The sequence below is a fragment of the Micromys minutus genome, assembly GCF_963924665.1.
Source record: "Micromys minutus genome assembly, chromosome: 25".
Lineage (NCBI taxonomy): Eukaryota > Metazoa > Chordata > Mammalia > Rodentia > Muridae > Micromys > Micromys minutus.
In genome coordinates, this window is record NC_137960.1 from 9,312,730 (window position 1) to 9,325,085 (window position 12,356).

Consider the following 12,356-nt stretch of genomic DNA (forward strand, 5'->3'; position numbering starts at 1 on the left):
CTGTCTTATCTACCAGACAACTCTTTCAGGCTTGCCAAAGATATGTCTGACTTGCTAATCCATTTGTCTCTCTGTAGCATCTGGATCCAGCCTCATAACTGAAAAGCAAAAACAACTTTTACAAATGATTTACCTTATTTTATGTGAATGAGTGTTTGGCTTTCGTGTACATATGTGCACCATATATATATATATATATATATATATATATATATATATATATATATATATGTATATATATATGGAGGTCAGAAAAGAGCATCTGATTCCCAGTGGTTGTAAATAAAGTGTTTGTATGAAGATCTGAGTTTAGATGCCAGGGCCCATGTGTGGCCGGACAAAGTAGTCAGCCGCTATCTGCTTTTATATGCCTGTTATCTGCTTTAAGGGCCAGTGTTCCTGATTATTTAAGGTGTCCTGTGGAACAGTCAGCTAAGATAAAAATTATTAAACAGTATCCATAGTTTACTATTAGAAAAGGAAATGGAGAATGTCACAGTGGCTTCCTGTTAAGACTAAAGAATAGTGATATATGGTTGTGCCTACCAGGCCTCTAAAATGATAATTTCTGACAAGTCTGACCTTTTGTTTCCATTACTATTATTAATAATATTTGGTACATGGAAAAAAGAAAATCCTGTGTAAAAGGAATTCAAACTAATACTATATTGACATCTGATTTCTTCTATTATATAAGTTTATAGAAGATATTAATTTATCATCCACAAATAAGAGTTATACTAGCTTAGATATTAAATGCCAGTCTTCTCTAGGGATAGCCACTTCATATGAATTGATAGCTATAAAATCAGATGGCTAAAATATTGCTAAGATGAAAAGATAGTAAGTTATTTTAAATACCCCAAATATAAAGTATTTTGTAGAATACAAATAAATGCAGAAAAAACACCATTAATCTAGTTTTAAAAATTATATATAATTTATTTGTTTAAATTATTTGTCTCCCTTATTTTCTACCTTTGCTTTTTTGAAAGGTGGACAATCTTTTTGATCATTTTAATTTTCATCATAATATTCCTATTGTGTGTTACATATAAATGTCTTATTTATATCACATATAAATGTTACATCACATGTGAGTATTGTTTCAAAAACAAAAAAAAAAGCAAATGCGAATGATAATGCTAGTTAATAGTTAGCTCTTGACTAACCCTGACCCTGACCAAATACCCTTGTGCTTAAGCCTTTAAAGTAGAAATAGGTCCCTAGCTTCTGCCAACTCAAAAGCTAAGACTGTTGTCACAGTAGTGTCTGAGGCCTATAACAGATTTTCACATTGATGTAAAAGTGTCTGTGACTTTCTATGTTCTGTAATATCTAATGAAATTGTAATATCTAATGACATTGGAACATAGAATTAGAGCTATCCTAATTAATGGTTCCCAGGCCATGGTTATTCATATTTGCCTCCAAAGGAAACTATTTCTTGTCCCTTTGAAATGAAAACTGGCTGCTGTTTTATTTTAATATGGGAATGTGCATGGATATAAGCCTGGAGTTGAGGGGTCAGGATCCAGACTAGGAGAGAGTGTGGTGGCTTGAATGAGCTTGGTCTTATAGGCTCATGTGTTTGAATGCTTGGTCTCCTAGTGAGTGAAATTGTTTGGGAAGGATTAGGAGGTGTGGCTTTGTTGGAATAAGTGTGGCCTTGTTGGAGAAGGTATGTCACTGGAGCTGAGTTTTGAGGTTTCAGAAGCTTATCCTGTGCTCGGTCTCTTTCTGCCTTTTGCCTGTGAATCAGGATGTAAGGCTTCCCAACCTTGCCCACCCTGGCAATGGTTTCGCTTCCCTGCCAACTTGGTCTTGGTATACTCTTTTTGATGTACATTTGTATTCTATTTGCAAGTATTTTTAAAAAAGATTTATCTATTTATTATATATAAGTACACTGTCACTCTCTTCAGACACACTGGAAGAGGCCATCAGATCCCATTACAGTTGGTTGTGAGCCACCATGTGGTTGCTGGGATTTGAACTCAGGACCTCTGGAAGAGCAGTTAATGTTTGTACAGTTGCATGATCATGGTGGAACTGGCAGAGTAACAATTTAGCAGGGGAAAGCTTTTGGTCGGTAAAAACATGTGACAAGGGCTGGAGAGATGGCTCAGTGGTTGAGAGCACTGATTTCTTTCTTGTCTTTTGTAATGTTTCCCTGTTTGTTTGAGTCTGTTAGTTTGGGACCTCTCTTCCTTTTGGTTAATTGGACTGAAGGTCTGTCAATCTTTATTCTCGCCAAGAACCAGTTTCTAGATCCATTGACAATTTTCTTTCCTATTTCATTGATTTCTGGTCTCATTTTTATTATTTTGTGTTGTCAGCTGGTTTGGATTTGGTTTGTGAATTTTAAGTTTTATTTCATTGTGGTGAGAGAGGGATCCCGAGGAGCTATTTCAGTTCTTTTGAGTTTGTGGAGATCTGCTTCTGTGTGCTGCTGAGGGGGATGTACATTCTTTAGTGTTTGGATGGAATATTCTGTAGATATCTGTTAGGTCTGTTTGATGTATGATGTCAATTATGATGGTTTTTTGTTCGTTTTTTCCAGATGGCCTGTCTATTGGAGAAAGTGGGGTATTGAAATCACTTACTATTAATGGATTAATGTCTTCAAATCCAGTAGTACATTTTTTTTTTTTAATGAAATTGGGTGCACCAGAGTTTGGTGGCTATATGTTTAGGATTGTAATGTCTTCTTGGTTAACTCTTCCCTTGATTAGGATCAAATGCCTCTCTGTAGGTCTTTGATTTTAGATCGGAGTCTATTTTATCAGATTTTAGGAGAATGATGCCGCTTGCCTTCTGGTCCCATTTGATTAAGTAGTTTATCCATCCTTTACTCTCAGGTGATACTTACCTTTTAAGGTAAAGTGTGTTACTTATAGACAGCAGATTTTTTTTTTTTTTTTTTTGGATCTGTCTAGTGAGCCTATGTCTTTTGATTGAGACTTGAGATCATTGGTATTTAAAGTTTTTGAAATGTGTGTGTTAATTTCTGCCATTGTGTTCTGTTGGTCTCAGTGGTGCTTTGTGTTTTAATAATTATGGACGTGTATTCCTGTCACAGTCTCATGGCAATGCTCATCCCCGTCTTCAGCCCAAAATATTGCTTCCAGTATTTTCTTTAAATTTGGTTTATTGGATGTACACTTTTTAGTCTGTTCATGTTGTGAAAGTTTTTCTCCTTTAATTATGAATCATTTTGCTGACATATTAGTCTAGGCTGGCATCACAGTCTTTTAGGTTTTGGCACACGTTGCTCCAGGCTCTTCGGCTTTCAAAGTTTCCACTGAGAAATCAGGTGTTAGTCCGATGGGTTTTCCTTTATATGTGACTTGTGTTTTCTCTCTTGCAGCTTTCATACACTTTTTTTTGTTCTGTATACTTAGTGTTTTAATTACGATCTGATGCAGGGATTTTCTTTTCTGGGCTTGTCTATGTGCTTGTCTGTGTGCTTCTTAGATCTGTATTGGCGTCTTTCCTTAGTACGGGGAAGCATTGTTGAATGTGTGGTCTGTGCCTTTGACTTGGGATTCTTCTCTCTCATATGCCTGTAATTCAAAGGTCTGGGTTTTTGTGATGCATATTTCCCATATGCTTCTGTCCCATAGATTTTGTTGTGCTGTTGTTAAATTTTAATATTTATTTCAGTGTGAGTCCTCTTCCTCAGCGTTTGCTTCCCCGCTGAATTCTGTTCCGGTCCTGGGCTGCAGTCATTCCCATCGGCCGATGTTTATATGTTTTCTTGGGCATCATTTAGGTGTTTTCCTCCTCATTTCTTCTTAAGCCTTGCAGGTTAGGGACTGGTTACACGTTCCGATGATAGAGCCCTTCCCTCAGGCAGACGGCAGTCTCAGCTGCGTGTGTCTTCACAGTTGATGAAACTATCAAGGGGTCTTTTGTTTCCCAGGGCCTCACTGTGTAATCGCTTCTGATTTTTTACTCTTATAATAATGTATGTCTTTCTTTAATAAAGATGGATCATATAGAGTTTACTTCTTCTTCTTCTTCTTCTTCTTCTTCTTCTTCTTCTTCTTCTTCTTATTATTATTATTATTATCTGTATAGAAAAGAGTTTATTTGGGGCATGGGGAAGGGAGTTGAGGGGGTAGTAGAGACAGCTAGTTTTTTACTTTTTAAAAAATACAATTCTGGGGGAAGGGGAAAATATGATTCTGTATAAAAATGTGATTCTGAGTGTGTATTTTATAAGGAGAGAACAGACTTTTCCTAGAGGGATAGATTTTTATATAAAAACCAAAGCTTTAGTCGATTTTACAACTTACTAGTATCATTTGTATATTTTTCCCTTTCTATACTTTTCATTCGTGTATTTTAATAAGCCAAATTTTATAAATAGATACAAGTATTTATGAGTATGAATCTGGGTTTCCCGAGGGAAAATGGCCTTTACACATGAGGATTTCAAATATAGTGCGGGCTCTCTTTTTCTATACCTGTACAACATTTTTATTTGATCTAAATTTTTATTTTATGTTCATGGCTGTTTTGCCTGTCTGTATTTATGTGTACTTTCTATGTGGCTGGTGCCTGTTAAGGTCAGAATAGAGTATCAGATTTTCCTGGAACTGGGGTTATAGTTTGTTGTGAACCATCATGTGGTGCTAGGAATCAAACCTGGGTCCCCTGGAAGAGCAGCTATTGATCTTAACTGCAGATCCAGCTCTCCAGTTCCCTTTTGTAGCTTTTATCTTAAAATAGACCATATATCATGTGCGAGCTTTTCTGAGGAGCTACCAGATAAGGAACCAGTGACAGATCAAAGTAATGATTTTACTGTCATCTGATTTGTCAAGCCAGTGGATTTCTTGAGGTTACTTTTCAGAGTATAGGTGAGAGGTTCCAACAGAAGAATGGACAACTCAAAGCCGACGGTGCCACCAAAGAGCCCACCCAAGCTTGAGTTACCACAAAAGCTGCATCTGTAGCGCTCTCTGCCTGACATCCAGGTTAACGGGTCCTCCAGATAGCTTGGTTGGAGAGTCTCCTCACCCAAGCAGTTGCTTACTGCCTCAATAATCATGTGTGTGTGTGTGTGTGTGTGTGTGTGTGTGTGTGTGTGTGTGGTCTTGTATATCTTATTAGTTTGGGGGACTTCTTGAGACTTGAGTTGTTTACCTCTTGAGTATCACGAGCCCTCTCCTCCTCATTGGAGAGAACGTTTCATTTAGAACTTTCTGAGACTTAGGGAACTGCCCTCAAGAATTGATGCTTCAACCTGACAGACTTGACCCTTCCTCTTCTCATTAGTGATTTATTTGTGAGACAGAGCCTCACCATGTAGCCCTGTTAGCCTGAACCTTTTTACATAGAGCACGCTGGCCTCAACCCCACAAAGATCCACTTGTCTCTTTCTTTCGAGTGCTGGGATTCCAAGGCTCACCCCCATGCTCAGCTACACTCTTACCTTCTTTCTGTCCTCTCTTCCATGATGTTTCCTGAGTCGTCAGGGGTTGGTGTAGACACCTATCTAAGGATAAAATCCCTGGCACCCAGTGCCACAGTGACAGTCACTTGTCTCACCAGTGGTTATGTGTCTCTGTGGGACACCATCGATTGTAAAAGGCAGTGTTGTTCCGTAACCAGTTGTTACCGACAGCAACAGTGATCTCTGGACATAAGAGCAAAGGTATAGGAGGCAATTTAACAGGCCCATCAGATTTATTTAAGAAAACAGTAGCAGGGCCTTTGCCCTGGGACCTGTGAGCTCCCAGCCTTATGTTTTGTCCTGGCTGCTGCCTGACCTAATTTTATTCTGTGAAGTGGGCCTTAAAGCCAATTAGAAAGCTGTTAGATCATGATGGTTTTGACGTACTTTGTACCAGCAGGAGCACGTTGCCTGGTATTTTGGCACCGTGATGTTTAACATTTATGGCTGATAAAGAGTTTTGATGACAGTTTCCTCCTAGCAGGGTACACAGCAACTTCCGGCTCTACAGAGGCTGGCTAGTAAGGTGTGTTTCCAGGCCAGTTGCTACGTAACACCATAACAGTTTTTTCCTTTATATAGAGATTGCTCTATTTGGAGGGAAGGATGGAAGAGGCAAGGGCTCAGCAGACCAAATGAGATTAGAGAATTAAGGATAGAGTTTTCAAAATTTATCTTTAGTTCTGACATAACCCCTACATTAAATTTTTTTTTCTATTTTTAACATCTTTTAAGTTAGATGTAGTTCCCAGAGCTTGTTTTTTTATTTGTAAGTGCCACATTTATTGTTTGTTGTCTTTAGATGTTTTAAAATTCCAGCTAAATAGGGTGCTCATTATCTTAAAAAATTCTATTACGATGTTCAGTTAAGCACACAAACCACAGTCACAGCAACAGTTTAGAGATATTAAATAATGTTCCCTGTTGAGTGAGTCCAACTATAAAGGCAAGGTCTCTTAAGTTAAATTTTGTATTTACTTTTCTGTCATGATGATAAAACACCATGACCAGAAGCAACGTAGAGGAGGAAGGGTTTGTTTGGTCTTCCAATCTGTCACACTGGGGAAGTGTAGCGGCTGGTGGCTGGCGTGGTGACCAGTGGCAGGAAGTCAAGAGCTTACACACATCTCAGCCTCAGGAGGGAAGCAGAGGGGAGACTAGAAGTGGTGTGGGTCTTTAAATTCCTGATGCTGACCTGGTGACATACTTCCTCCATTAAGGACGTACCTTCTAAGCCCCCCAAACAGTGGTACCAGCTGAGGACCAAGTGAGCCCAGTGGGGGATGTCCTCATGCACACACCACTGCAGATCAGACTCCCTGACCCTCAGGTCCAGCACCTTTCAGAAACACACTTGCAAATTGAATAGACACACTTATCAAACATAAAGTCAGCAGGAATTAGAATGCCTGTTTCTCTTCACAGATCCTTGCCCTTGCATTAAGATATTGGATGAGGGGCTAGAGAAAAGGAGAGAGTGTTAGCAGATTAACAAAGTCAAAGGCCAGACCTCAAAATGCTTTCAAAGCAAACAGACCACACTCATACTTCAAACTAAATGCTTTTAAAGCAAACAAAAAGCAAAACAAACAAACAAAACCAAGCAAACAGACCATCAGGCAAGCCAAGAGAGGGCCATTCACAACATCCACTCAAGGTAGCGACCCCAGATGGTTGGGCACAAGGGACCCATGCTGGTACCTGGCTCTGATCCAGGAGTCTCCTTTAGTGAAAAATGGATTCGGGATTCCTATATTGAAGCTATTGTTAAACACACACAGCTCTAACCTCGAAGGGTCTGAGGTTGTCGCTTTGGCTTCCATGAGCCCTACTTAGTTGATTCGATGTGTTCTCACGGTGTCCTTGACCTGTCTGGCTCCTACAATCCTCCCCGTCTTCCACAGGGTTCCCCCTGGCTTTGCCCAGTGTTTGGCTGTGGGTCTGCGTCTGCTCCCATCAGTTGCTGGATGATGTCTTTCTGATGACAATTGAGCTAGACACAAATCCAAGTGTATAGGAGACTATGATTAGGAATCAGGCTGTTTCCAACTCCCTGGCCTGCACTTGGGATCCTGATTCTCCTACTGGGTGGCCTTGTTCAGCCTGGATACGAGGGTTTGTGCCTGCTCTTACTGTAATTTGTTGGCCATATCTGGTTGATATCCCTGGGGGGGGCCCACTTTTTTTTTTAAAGGGAAACGGAAGGTGAATAGATCTGGGGGAGAGGGGAGGATAAGAAAACTGGAGTCAGGATGTAATGTGTAAGAGAAGAATGAAAAAAAAAATTCGTCTAAGTGATGTGTACAGAACTATTAAATAAGGCTGATGCAAAATCACAACTCTCCAAAAACAAAACAAAAACCAACCCCAAATCAAATCAAACTAACCAAGCAAACAACACAACCATCCCAAACTCAAATCCAAAGACAAATCCCCAAGCCCCTTGGCTATGCAGGGCCATAGGATGCAGAGGCAGGAATATCAAGATGGCAGTTTGAACATGTCAGATGGGTGACAACAGCGAGTGCTGCGTGAGGTTGGTTTAGCAGAGGGTTAGGATGTGGGACATCAGTTTAGGACTGGCTTACACTTGGTGGATGGACAGGGCAAACAGGACAGTGCCCTAGACAAGGCTAGATCCAAGTTCGGAGGTGGTTTTAGGAGGCATTGGCTTTGAAAGTGGAGTTTCTGGAGGTGAAGGTGGGCTTGGTCCAGGGGGAAGTGACATCTGGCTGAAGGGCAGGCGCTGGTGACAGCACCCTTGACTGACAGATGACCCACAACTGACTGTTGGTTGTTGAGGTGGCTCCTAGCTTTCCTGCAGAGCAGGTTGAGGAAGGCTGGGGAAGTGATCACTGGGGAAGGTGATTTAAAAAAAATTAAAAAAAAAGGAATTTTGTATACATTTGAAAATTGTTTTTTTTTTTTAACATTTATGGTTTATGTGTGTGCCACATGCACATGTGCATGGGGCGTGTGTGTATTTGTGTGCACGTGCGTGCGTGCGTGCGTGCGTGCTCACATTCAATGTGTGCCCATGTCATGGCACAAATGATATTTAGCCTGCGTTCTAAGAGGCCTCCTCATGCCACTCGGAATTTGTGCCCATTGGCTCAGCATTTGCTGTGGGATTAGAGGACAACTCGTGCAAATCATTTCTCTCCGTGCATCATGTCAGCTAAAGAGGACTGAGCTCAGATTGTCAGTTGAGTAGCAAGTGCGTTTTACTGCTGAGTCATCTTGCTGGCCCCCTTGAAGCAGACATCTTTAAAAGTGCAAGATATATGAGCCTTTGTTTGGTGCGATCGAGGATCTAGCTGTAGACCAGAGGCTGCCGGAAATGCCCCTCCCATCCCTGTCGCAGTCCCCAAGACAGGCGCCTCAAGGAGATCTGGGAGAGTGCTGGGTGCCATGGAGGACGTAATGGGATAGGGGACAGATGCAGGCAGGACTGGAGACATAAAACACTGTCTAAGTGAAGGGCAATTGTATTTGAAGTAATTTGAAGATTGACAGGAAATTCATAAGAGAATATGGAGTTCCATTTACGATGGTAAGGGATCACCTGGTCCATGGCTTCCTGACCTCGGCAAGAACCACAGTTGCTGCTGGCACAGTTCCAAAACACGAAATGTAAAATGGAATTGAATGATCTCTCTTAAATCAATTTTGTGAGCCAAATGACCTACAGAGCCGGGTGATAGAGTGCAGGTGTACGGCACGGAGAGCGGTGTGTGCGGAATACATCTCAGCCATTGCGTCTGAAGAGAACCAAATGCTGCCGCCTTGGGTTTCTGGAGCCTGGTCTCCAGCTAACCTCCTCCAAGCTGTCGGGGCTAATATCTGTTTGCTTTGGAGCACTTCACTGGGCGTGAGGAGAGCTCTCTGGCCAGTCCTCCTGATGAGGGCTCAGCTGCTGCTTTGTGTGGTGTGGGCATGGGGCGTGGATGCTCTTAGGCCGCTTCCGGAAAAGCATGGTTCCTTCCTGTGTTTATACTGATCCTGGAAACACCTTCAAGCTCAGGGCTTTCTCCTAAGAAGTAGAGGTCTTCTAGTCAGGTCAGTTCTGGACCCAGACTGGATTCTTGGTTATAGCGGGTGCCTTTGAAGATGAGATCATGGACTATGTAGAGATTCCTTTGCTCTTTTGGCTTCTCACTTGGCCAGACCGTCCTCGTCCTCTGTGGGCACGGAGACAATGAACTTCAGCTGTTCCTTAGAGACCAACAGTTAATGGCTGCTTTTGTTTGTTGTGTGTTTTGGAGTTACTTGGGATAAGCCCACCTCTACCTAATTCAGGTTTTAAGGCATTTCAAGGGGTTTCTAGAACTGGTTTGTAGGGATCGTGGCTGCCAAAGTAGACCTCTACCTCTTCCAGTTATCTGGACCTACCAGGACCTGGATCTTCATATGCTTTTGTGTGGTCACATGGAGGCTCATCTATTCCTCTCCGACCTTCAAAGTTTTAAGAGCCTAGAAACCATTCTTAATTACACGCTACACAGAAACAGCATGCGAGCCATCCTTGACTGACCTTCTTCGCTGCCATGAGCCCAGGAGGCAGATGGAAGATGTTGAGCTGGCCACAGTGTCATTCACTAAGTCCACCGGGGAGTTTGCATGGAGCATGCCCAGCGAGCACTGGTGTCATTTGTGAAATGTGGTGTCGGAAAGGACCTTTACTTGTGTGCATTATGAACCACTACCATGCAGGCACTGAGTGGCCAGCACAGTCTTTATTTATATTTAGAAGTCCACCTTTCCCGTGACCACAGGAACACCGGACACAATGGGCCTAAGTCCTTTCTTTTCCTGTTTCAGAAGAGCTTCTGGGAGTGGGAGTTCTGCCATGCCCTCTAGCCTGGAAAGGCAGAGAATCTCTGGGAGGGACTCATAACCACTGGTATGACCCCATAAACTTAGCATTTGGAACTGTTGGCAACTCTGTCTGCCCTGCCTGTCTTCAAGACACTGATCTATAGGGCCTAGTCCTAAACATGGTCACTTCCCCAACAGTGCAGGCTCTCCTCTCCCTGCCTCTCTGTGCTCCCCAGTTCTTTACCAACACTTTCTGTTCCTCTCTCTTCCTAATTACTCCTCTTTATATTTCTTCTTGTCTCTCCTCCGGACTTGGCAGTGCTGATGGATGAGGATGGTTTTAGCTTCATGAGCAAATGCTGGTCCAGGGGGCACAAACAGTGGCATGAGGAGGCCTCTTAGTACATTAGCTGAGGGGCAGGTAAGAGATGGCTGAAGGCGCTTCCGGCTGTGAGGCCTGGGTGGCTTGTCTGGTCCCTGAAGCTTTGGTGCTAGCTCTGAGGCTCACCCCTGCCTACTTTGGTACCCGAATGTGCACATTTCTGGATGTAAGAGGGTAGAGGAGGGAAAAGAAGGGAAAGACAAAGTGGAAAGGGGAGGAAGGAGGAGGAGGATGGATAAATGGAGGGAGTAAAGAAAGAGGAGGGAGGGAAGGAAGGGAAGGAAGGAAGGGGCACCCATCCGAAGAGCAGTGCACTGAGACCATTGGAAATCCCAGAAAAGAACATGGCTTTGTCTTCAGAGGCCAGAGCATCTCAAACTCTAACGTATACAAGACCCCACTGGCTTTATTTTGTGTGTGTGTTTTCTGCACATTGTCTGTGGAATTCACAAGAGGGTGTTGGATCTCCCAGAACTGGAGTTACAGATGGTTTTCAGCCACTATGTGGGTGCTGGGAATTGAACTTCTCTGGTAAAGCAGTCAGTGCTTTTAATATCTGAGCTATCACTCCAGCCCGTCTCCTGAATTTTAAAAATTGAGATCCAGTAGATACGGGGATGGGGAGTCTGCACTTTTTATGCTCACGCTATGAGAGGCTCTAGCTCAGACACATGACCCTCTGTAGACATGATCAGATTTGCTCCCGAGGGTGGCTGCTGAGTACAGTTTGGGTTATTAGGGTTATGGTATCCCAAGTGCAGAGGAGGTTCTGGGGGCGGGCAGTCCTGTTTTCCTGTGCACTGCCCACTTGCAGTTATTAGTCTCCTGTGAGAGGGAAAAGTCTAGGTGGGGGAGTTAAGAGCCTCTGTGCTAAACTACCTGCTTATGTCCAGATCCCCATCTTCATCCCAGCATCATCCCCACACCTCTTCTGCATCCCCGGGCAGCCGGTTGCTCACAGGGGAGATGGACACTGAGGCTTAGAATGGCCAAGATGTGCGGATCCTTCCGGGCCAACTCATTGGTTCTCACTTTTCCTCAGGCTTCTCTGACTCCAAAGTCCCTGTTTACTGGAAATGACAGGACCAAGAGGGTGAACTGGCTCAGGGAAGCCTGAATCCTGCTCCTTCTCCATGAGCAACACTATGCACAGGCCTGGTGTTTGCAAAGTTTTAGATTAGTCCTGTGGGAAAGGAGCATATTTAGGGTCACAGGGTGGGTGCTGTGCGCGCGCGTGCTAGAGCGTGTGTGTGTGTGTGTGTGTGTGTGTGTGTGTGTGTCAGTGGTGTGTCAGGGTAGATTGTAGCAGCCTGTCTCACTGAGGAGATGAGTCATGTTCTGGTCACCCTGAAGGTGTCCCGAAGCTTGTGGGGTATCTGGTCGGGGGAGGTATATGTGGAGGGGTCAGAGGGGATCTGATGGCTTGAGTCTTGCCCAGATTAAGTTGCTTGTGGGATATATTTGGGACACAATTTTAACCAATAAGTCAGGGAGGACAGCACTCGAGGTTTGGACATTATAGGACTTTTGGAATGTTTTTTTTTTTTTTTTCAGATCCTCACATGTTGAGGACACAAAGTAAAGGGACCATCTGTAAAGTGTGGCTTAAGTTATTGTAGATAGTGTAAAGAGTGAGTCTCATTTAAGTAGAGCCAGAAACGCCAGTCAGCACAACATAGATAGAAGAAAGAA

General features: G+C 43.0%; 1 protein-coding gene across 6 annotated transcripts in view; it reads left to right on the forward strand.

Annotated features, from left to right (window-relative positions):
- The window catches only part of PCBP3 (poly(rC) binding protein 3), a 181,751-nt gene that overhangs the window by 34,602 nt on the left and 134,793 nt on the right, over positions 1-12,356 (forward strand). The gene's annotated exons all lie outside the window — the stretch shown is intronic.